Here is a 10,012-nt window from a genome sequence, read left to right as displayed (position 1 = left end):
TTGGTAAAAATCACCAGTGGACCCATCTGAACCTTGTGTGTTTTAGAAGACTATTAACTATCAAATCAGTTTCTGTAATAGACATAGGCCTATTCAAATGGTCTATTTTTTTTCTTGTGTGTCTCTTATGGAAATTGTTCATTTTGTGTAGGTTATCACATTTGCAGGTACAGAGTTGTTCACAGGATTCCCTTATTATCCTCTTCACATCTGAGGGGCCAGTATTGAAGTCCAGTCTTTCATTTCTGATGTTACTAATTTGTGTCCTCTCTCTTTTCTTCTTAGTTAGCCTGACTAGAAGCTTACCAGCTTTAGTGATCTTTTCAAAGAATCACCTTGTTGGTTTAGTTGATTTTCTCTATTCATTTTCTGTTTTCAATTTCCTGATTTACACTCTAATTTTCATTTCTTTTCTTCTGCTTACTTTGGATTTAATTTGTTCTTCTTTTTCTAGTTTCCTAAAATAGAAGCTTAGATTGATTTTAGATCTTTCTTCTTTTCTAATATATGCATTCAATGCTAGAAATTTCCTCTAATCACTGCTTTCACTGCATCCCACTAATGTTGCTCAGTTTTGTTTTCACTTTCACTTAACTAAAAATATTTTCATATTTCTCTTGAGATTTCTTCGTTGACCCATATGTTAATTAGAAAAGCACTGTTTAATCTCCAAGCATTGTGGGATTTCCAGCTTTGTGTTGTTGATTTCTAGTTTAATTCCACTATGGTCTGAGGGCAGACATTGTATAATTTCTATTCTCTTAAATTTGTGAAGTTGTGTTTTATGCCCTTGGCTGTTTGTCTCGGTGGCTGCTCTGTGTGAGCTGGGGGGGAATGTGTATTTGCTGCTGTTGGATGAAGCAATCTATAGATGTCCATTGTATCCAGTTCGTTGATCTCTGATAACTTTCCTTGCTCTGAGGTTGGCTCTGTCTGAAAGTAACACAGCTACTTTTGTTTTCTTTGCATTCATGTTAGCCTGGTATAGCTTTCTCCACCTATTTACTTTTAATGTATACATGTCTTTATATTTAAAGTGGGTATCTTGTAGGTAACATACGGTTGGGTCTTGCCTTTTAATCCACTGTGACAATATCTGTTTAATTGTTTAATGTTTATTTATTTTTGAGAGAGACAGAGACAGAGAGCGAGCTGGGGAGGGGCAGAGAGAGAGGGAGACACAGAATCAGAAGCAGGTTCCAGGCTCTGAGCTGTCAGCACAGAGCCCAACGTGGAGCTCAAACCCACAAACTGTGAGATCATGACCTGAGCCAAAGTTGGACGCCCAACCAACCGAGCCACCCAGGCGCCCCTGTGACAATATCTTTTCTTGGCGTATTTTGACCATTGTATTTAAAGTGGCTATTGATATGCTTGGATTAATATCTATTATATTTGTTGCCTTTTTTGTTATTGTTCCTATTTTTGTCTTCCACTTGTTTTTGTCTTTTGTGGTTTTAACTGAGCATTTTATGATTCCATTTTCTCTTTCTTAGTAGATGAGTTATCCTTCCTTTTTTACTTTTTTTAATGATTGTCTTAGAGTTTGAAGTATACATTTGCAACCAATACAAGTCCAGTTTCAAATAATTCTTTACTACTTCATGAGCAGCGTGAGTTCCTTATAATAACAAAATAATCCTAATTCTTCCCTCCCATCTACTACATCATTGGGGTCATTCATTTTACTTATACATAAGCATATATAACTGAATGTAATGTTACCATTTTTTTGAACAAAACTATCTATTAGACCAATTAAGAATAAGAAAAATGTTTTTATTTTAACTTCACTTATTCCTTTGATGTTCTTCCATTCTTCATATAAATCTGAGTTTCTGATCTATATCATTTTCCTTCTCTCTAGAGCAGATATACTTGCGAAAAGTCCCTCAATTTATGTTTGTCTTAGAAAATCTTAATTTCTCCTTCATTTTTGAAGGATAATTCACAGGATCCAGAATTTTATGCTGGTGGTGGTTTTCTCCCCCCCAACACTTGAAAAACTATACTCCACTCTCTTGTTGCATGGTTTCTGAGGAAAAGTCCGGTGTAATTTTTATCTTTGGTCTTTGATAGGTAAGGTATTTTTCCTGTGATGTACCAAGATTTTTTTCTTTACTTTTCCCTTTCTGCAATTTTAATATGATATACCTAGGTGTAGGGTTTTTATTGTTGTTTTGTTGTGTGTGGTTTTTGTTTGTTTTTGTTTTCCATTTATCCTGCACGTTGTTCCCTGGGTTTCCTAGTTCTGTGGTTTGGTGCCTGACATTAATCTGGGGGAAATTCTCAGTCATTAGAGTTTCAAATATTTAGCTTGTTTCTTTCTTCTCCTTGTATTCGCATTATGCCTCTGTTATACCTCATTTTTTGCGGTCACACAGTTTGTGGATCTTCTGTTCCATTATTTTCAGTCTCTTTTCTTTGCTTTTCAGTTTGGAAAGTTTCTCCTGAGGAATCTTCACGCTCAGAGGTTCTTTCCCCGGCTGTGTCCAGTCTCCCAGTGAGCTCATCAGAAGCAGTCTCCATTTCTATTACAATGTTTTTTCTCTCCAGTTTTCCTTTTTTATACTTTCCTAGACTTTCTATTTCTCTGCTTCCATTGTCTGTCTGTTCTTGCTTGCAGTCTACTTTATCCATTAGGGTCCTTAGCGTATTAATCGTCGTCGTTTTAAATTCCCAATCTGATAATCCTAACATCCCTACCATATCTGAGTCTGATCCTGATGCTCATTTTGTCTCTTCAAACTTGGACTTTTCCCATTTAGCAGACCTTGTCATTTTTTCCTGATGGCTGGACATGATGTACTGGGTAAAAGGAATTGCTGTAACAGTCCCTTAGTAATATGGTGGTAGTAAAATTCAGTAATGTGTGTGTGTTGGCAGGGGACAGTGTTCTATAGTCCTATGATTAAGTATGATTCTTTTATTGAGCCTGCGCCTCTGGACTGTGGACTTCACAAGTGCTTCTTAGCACATCCCAACCCTCCCCGACCCCCGTAGGTGGCACAGGATGGCGACAGTGGGTCGCAGTGAGGCATTTCCCTTCTCCCACATGGAAACTTAGAGCCTGCTGGAGTTAGGTAAGGTAGTCCCTCCTTTTTGGCAGGAGATATGTTCCAAGGCCCCCGGTGGATACCTGAAACCATGGATGATACTGAACTCTATATATACTGTGTTTTTTCCAACACATACATACTTATGATAAAGTCTAATTTATAAATTAGGCACTGTAAGAGATGAACAATAATGACTAATAACAAACTAGGATGATTATAACACCATACTGTAATAAAAATGCTGTGAATGTGGTCTCTTTCTTTCAAAATATCTTACTGCACTGTAGTCACCCTTCTGCTTGTGATGACGTAGGATGATAAAATACCTATGATGGGATGAAGTGAGGTCAGTGACGTAGCGTGAGGTTTTCTCTTGACTATCTGATGACATTTCAGGAGGATCATCCGCTCCTGGATTGTGGTTGACCATTGGTAAATGAAACTGCAGAAAGCAAAACCACAGATAAGGGGGACTACTGTATTTCTCTTCTCCTGTGTCAGTTAGGCTCTGATAAAACTGCATCGGGTTAGGCTCTGGCTAAATGGTTTTTTCCCCAGTAGTTTGTTGGTCTTTTATTTTATTTTATTTTATTATTTTTTTTTAACGTTTATTTATTTTCAAGACAAAGGGAGACAGAGCATGAACGGGGGAGGGTCAGAGAGAGAGGGAGACACAGAATCTGAAACAGGCTCCAGGGTCTGAGCCATCAGCACAGAGCCCGACGCGGGGCTTGAACTCACAAACCACGAGATCGTGACCTGAGCCGAAGTCGGACGCTTAACTGACTGAGCCACCCAGGCGCCCCAGTTTGTTGGTCTTTTAGCGTTGCTTACAGTTGTCATGCCACCCAAGGTCTATTATTTTTTTTTAATTTTTAAAAAAATATTTATTTTTGAGAGAGAGAGACAGAGTGTGAAATGGGGAAGAACAGAGAGAGAGAGGGAGACACAGAAGCCGAAGCAGGCTCTGAGATGTCAGCACAGAGCCTGACATGGGGCTCGAACTCATGAACCATGAGTTCGTGACCTGAGCCGACGTCAGATGTTCAACCGACTGAGCCACCCAGGTGCCCCAAGGTCTATTATTTTTGAGTGCCAGGCATTGTCCTAGCTGCTGAGGAAACCAGAGTGAATGAGACCAACATTTCTCTGCTTTCCTGGAATGTGCAATTCATTGATCCGATGAAGGATGGAATAACAATACAGAGATCTGGGCAGTGGGTTTGGTCCTGATGATGGAGCTATAGGGCCTGTGGCTACCGAGTCTAGAATAGTCCCTACATGGTACAGTTGGAGAAACAGGCCCACAGAAGGAAGAGACCCGCCCAAGGTTTCGTGGCAAAGTAGTGGTCCAGCTCTGGAGGCTTACTTAGAGCTCTTTTCTGTAAGAAAGCTGCCCCTGACCAGTGTTGAGTCTTGTGTTACAATCTCCCCAGAACTCTGGTTTCCTCCTATAAAGTGAGGGGTAGGATCAAGAATTTAACTGATTTGATCTGTGCTAAGGAGCATTTGGAGTAGGAAGCAGAACCAGGACACCTTGCTGGATGAAGAGTGTGGGTAGAAGCATCGTGTGCTGGGGGCAAAGCTCTGCAGACAGCTGTCCTACAGACACATCCAGAGAGGCCTTTCCGGGGACTTGGTCTCTCCCACTCCCATTCTAATTAGGGCTGGACCAGCCCTGAGCAAGTACTTCCATAACAAGAAACGTTTCTCATCAAAACTTTGGTTACTTTTTTTTTTTTTTTTCTTAATGTTTATTTTGGAGAGAGAGAGAGAGTGTGTGTGTGTGTGTGTGTGTGAGTGGTGAAGAGGCAGAAAGAGAGGGAGACACGACACAGAATCCAAAGCAGGCCCCAGGCTCCCAGCTGTCAGCACACAGCCCAACGCAGGGCTCGAACTCACAAACTGTGAGGTCATGACCTGAGCTGACGTCAGACGCTCAACCGACTGAGCCACCCAGGCACTCCTAAACTTTTATAAATAAAATAAAATAAAATAAAATAAATAAAACAGATACTCTGTCCAAGGCTTAGGCATAAAAAAAGAAATTCCTTGTGCTTCTCAGATTTCACAATTGTTGCTCAGTTTAAGGCAGTGGTTTTCCACCTTACCACCACAGCGGAATCCCCAGGGAGCTTAAAAAAAAAAAAAAAAAAAAGATGCCCTGGGTCCATCCCCAGAGATTCTGGTTTAACTGGCCGAGGATTGGTCCCGAGCAATAGGATTTTTTAAAGGGTAATGCAACCAGATGGTGCTCAACCCTGACTGCACACTCTTTAATCATTCCATGTATGTTTTCACACTTTACTACATATGTATGGAGCTCTAAACAATACTGTTGAACATGTCTTAAAAATTTATGAAAACTGCATCCTTTTGAGTGTACCATTCGGAAGCCTGGTTTTCACCCTAGCGTTGTTTTGATGCATCCCGAGTTGATACTTATACCTCTGGTTCATGCACTGTAACTGTTGTAGCACATGAAAGCCTTTCCTCTACCCCATCATTTTCTGTCCCCTCTACTGCAAAATTCACATGCAGTTAGTTGTTCAGGCCCCACATCGTGGAGTCATCTTTGACTGTCTCTTTCATCCCACATCCAGTTGTTCCCGAAATCCTCTTAGCTCTGCCTTCAAATATATCTGATGTGTGGCAATTTCTCACCCCTCTACGGCTACCACCTGGCTCTACCCACCATTACCTCGCCTGGATTTTTGTGAATAGCATCCCAGTCTCCCCGGTGGAACCTTGGGTCTTCTGCAACCTATTGTCTCAAAGCAGTCAGGACAATATAAATCAGATCGTGTTACTCCACTTCTCAAAACCCTCCAATGGATTCCCATCTCTCTTGGTAGAATTCACGAATTCTCATCGTGACCTGCCAGAACGACGTGGTGTGCATTTCTATTATCTCTCCGCCTACCTCTCCGCACTTCCTCGTGTTGCTCTAGCCACACCTGCTTTCTTATTGTCCCTTGGACATAACAATCCCATCCCCACTGCTGGGCCTTTGTCTGTAGTTGCTGTTTCCTCTGCCTGGAATGTCCTTCCTCCAATATTCATAATACTGTGAAAATTAATAAAAGGAAACCTCACTAAGTAGAGTTAGCAGGCTAGAAGGAGGGGCGGACCGCTCAACATCAATTACAGGAAAAATGGTCAATTACAGACTCGCAACAGAATCCACAAGAGGAAAGAATCATCAATTTCAGTCCCCAACAGGGAAAGATGTATACTGCATCTCCTACAAGAAATTGACTACTTCTTGCAACTCAGCCAATGAGAAACACGGTCACTCTGAGCCCTTGCTTTTCTCCAAGGGACTTTACTTCAGAACAACCCCTCCTAACTTCCTCCTTCTTCTCCATAAAATAACATTCCTTTCTCTTGTTTGTTGGGCTTGCCTATGGCTTTGCCACAGCTTGTGTGTCATGAGTTGCAAGTCTCTACTATTCCCGAAAAAATCCATTTTTGCTGATAAAAACTTATTTTAAAGGTTAACAAGGCCTACTTTCTTACTTCTCCCAGGTGTCTGCCCAGATGTCACTTTATGAAAGAGCCCCTTCTGGCCAGCTGTCTCCAGTACTGCACCCACCCCACCACTCCTTGCGCTCATACTGAATTATGAGAAGAACTGAGTCATACTTTCAAGGAGTTTGTTGGGTTGCCCTGGACCATCATTACATAACCCAGGTATACCAGGGACAAAGCATGACCTTGAAAGGATTCCACCCCCCCCCCACCCCAACAAATCCAAGGATCCCTCCCACGATCATCCTTTATGGTCATTGCTTTAAATACAGACTAACCTCAAAAGAGACCCTTCTCATTTAAACCTAGAAAAGGATTTGAGGGATCAAACCAGAACAAGACAGGCGTGCCTGGGTGGCTCAGTCAGTTAAACATCCAACTTCAGCTCATGTCATGATCTCACAGTTCATAAGTTTCAACCCTGCATTGGGCTCTGTGCTGACGGCTTAGACCCTGGAGCCTGCTTCGGATTCTGTGTCTCCTTCTCTCTCTCTACCTCTCCCCTGCTTCCACTCTCTCTGTCTCAAAAATAAACATTAAAAAAAAAAAATCACACAGAACAAGACAACTTATCCTTCCCCTCCCCTCCCAAATATAAACTCACAAATATATACCTGCCTGCTTGCCCCATGGGACATAAGCAAATGAAAATGGAGGGAAGGTAGCCAGGGCTGAGGAGTGGTGTTCAGTCTGGACTTTCTGATTCAATCTATGCACTACACATACAACCCCCTACAGCCTTTTCCTTGCAGCTCACCTTCCCTACCAGCACCCCCCGAGCCGTCCATCACCCCAGTTATGCCTGGTTCTGGGAAAACAGGCACTGCTTTCCACGTGCCCCTCAACCCCCAGTGAAATAGTTTAATTTTAAAATAGTCATCCATGTAAAAAGAGCATCCATGTAAAAAGAGCAGTGAAAAATCAGTGTATTGGGCAAGAAGACATTGAATCAGGTGAGCAAAACAGATCAGACACCTCCCTGTCCTCCCACACCTACTATGTTCACCTTTCCTCTGGTTACATCTTGGTTCAGGGACTTGATCCTCCCTGAAATGATGTCTTTATCCAAATTTCCACCTTGTGTGTGGGGGGAGCCAGAACCTCCCACATCCACGGCCAAAGAGTCCCTGATCCTTGCCACCTGAAGTCTACTTTCTGAACTCATCAGAGATTATCAAGAGCAGCCTAGTTCTGGGAAGTTCTCCTAAAGGTGTGAGTGCTGGTCTTTCAAACTTGACACTGAGCTCTTTGGGGATGGTTCTCAACCTTGACTACCGTTTGGAATTGTAGCCGGATTCTCACACAGAGAGTCGTGACACCGAGGCTTTTCTTTCCAGGAAGCAACTTTATTCCTGCTGGCACCACTCAGTTGGGTTCGTACCCAAAGAACTGAGCCCCAAAGAACTGAGCCCCGAAAACCACGTGGCGTAGTTTTTTTTTATATATATTTTCGACTTTGTCTCCCATATATGGTAACACACAAACATGTAGTCTGATTAAGTGGTCTCACGTTACAAGATCGTGAGGGATGTTGTCACTTATAGCCAGGTTGCCGTGAGTTTTTGTTTTCCTTTCCTTAGGGAGGGGACCCTACCACAGAATCATCCTGTACCTTTAAGAAATATTGTTGCCTGGGGGCGCCTGGGTGGCTCAGTCGGTTGGGCATCAGACTTCGGCTCAGGTCATGATCTCACAGCTTGTGAGGACAAGCCCCGCATCGGGCTCTATGCTGACAGCCTGGAGCCCGGAGCCTGGTGCCCGGAGCCTGCTTTGGATTCTGTCTCCCATTCTCTCTCTGCCCCTCCCTTGCTCACACTCTGTCCCCCTCCTTCAAAAATAAATAAACATTAAAAAAACAAAACAAAAAAGAAATATTGTTGCCTGGGTCCTAGCACAGAGATTCTGATGTAATGGACCTGGGGGGTGTGAACAGGCATCAGACTTTTTTTAAACCTCCCCAAGTGGCTTTACTGTGTATCCATATTGAGAACTATCAGCTTTCTAGCAAAGACTGTTTCTTGGATTCTCTTGATAGTTTGATTATGGACTGTCAATTCCTTTTCAAATAATGGAAAGGGAACTTGCTAATTAACGCTTGCCAAAAGGCTGCTGAAGTTTCAAAGCCCAAAGCCCTGAGATATTAATAACCTTTGATTTGTAGGGATTTTTAGATTCTTGCTTCTCAGAGTGTGAGCCATGGACTCGGAGAACACCAAAACCATCAGGAGCTTGTTAGAAATGCAGAAACTCCAGGGGCACCTGGGTGGCGCACTCGGTTAAGCGTCCAATTCTTGATCTCAGCTCAGGTCATGATCTCATGGTTAGCGAGTTCAAGCCCCACATCAGGCTCTGCACCGATGTTGCTGTGCCTGCTCTGGATTCTGTCTCTCCTTCTCTCTGACCCTCCCCCACTTGTGCGCTCATGCGCTCGCTCTGTCCCTCTCTCTCAAAATAAACTTTAAAAGAAAAAGAAAGAAATACAGGAACTCCAGCCTCAGCCCAGTCTTGAGAACTGTAAAACTTAGAGCACAAACGATTTTGTCCACCCGCCTCCCCCACTAGGAGACTTGAACAAACACTAGCGTAGTTACTAGCAGCAGAAGACTGTTTCCCTGGGACAACCCAGCCCTCCCTTGAGTCCCTGCCTAGAAATGTTGAAGGCTGACAAAAGAAGATACCATTTGTTTCAGCCAAACACCTGACCATAGCCCTCTGCCCTCCCTTTTCTTAAAACCTTCACTTAAAAAAATTTACAACTGTAAATCCTTTCTCTGTCGCTTTGAGATGTCTGTGCATCTCCTGAAACCCAGGAGTGTCTGTTTCAAGGACCCGAGCGTCATCTCTTTGAAACATAACCATCAACACAGATAAGGCTCCGTCTCCCAGTCTCTGTGGGAGAGCAGAAGTCTAACTTGACGATAAGCTAGCCAGTCAGCAGACACAGATAGCCTAATCACATTGACCAATCCCCACCACCCACCTTCAGTAGCTTTCCACTTCTCTGACTCTGCTCAAGCCATTGTTTGTCTCCTGCCTCGCCCCCCACCCCGCTACATCCCCTTTTAAAATTCCAGTCTCGGGGTGCCTGGGTGGCTCAGTTGGTTAAGCATCTGACTGAGGCTCAGGTCACGATCTCGTGGATTGTGAGTTCGAGCCCCACGTCAGACTCTGCACTGACAGCTCAGAGCCCAGAGCCTCCTTCAGATTCGGTGTCTCCCTCTCTCTTTGCCGCTCCCCTGCTTGTGCTCTCTCTCAAAAATAAACATTAAAAAAAATTTTTTTAATAATAAAATAAAATAAAATAAAATTCCAGTCTCTGCTCCACCTCTGCACAGAGCCCAGTGGAGCTCAGTCCTACATGGAGGCCTCTCCCCTACTGCAGTGGTCACTGAATAAACCCGTCTTTCCTGACTTTAACTAGC

This window comes from Panthera tigris, chromosome D2, assembly GCF_018350195.1.
Source record: "Panthera tigris isolate Pti1 chromosome D2, P.tigris_Pti1_mat1.1, whole genome shotgun sequence".
In the NCBI taxonomy this organism is placed as follows: domain Eukaryota; kingdom Metazoa; phylum Chordata; class Mammalia; order Carnivora; family Felidae; genus Panthera; species Panthera tigris.
The sequence above is the reverse complement of the archived record's forward strand: the minus strand, read 5'-3'. Positions refer to the sequence as shown.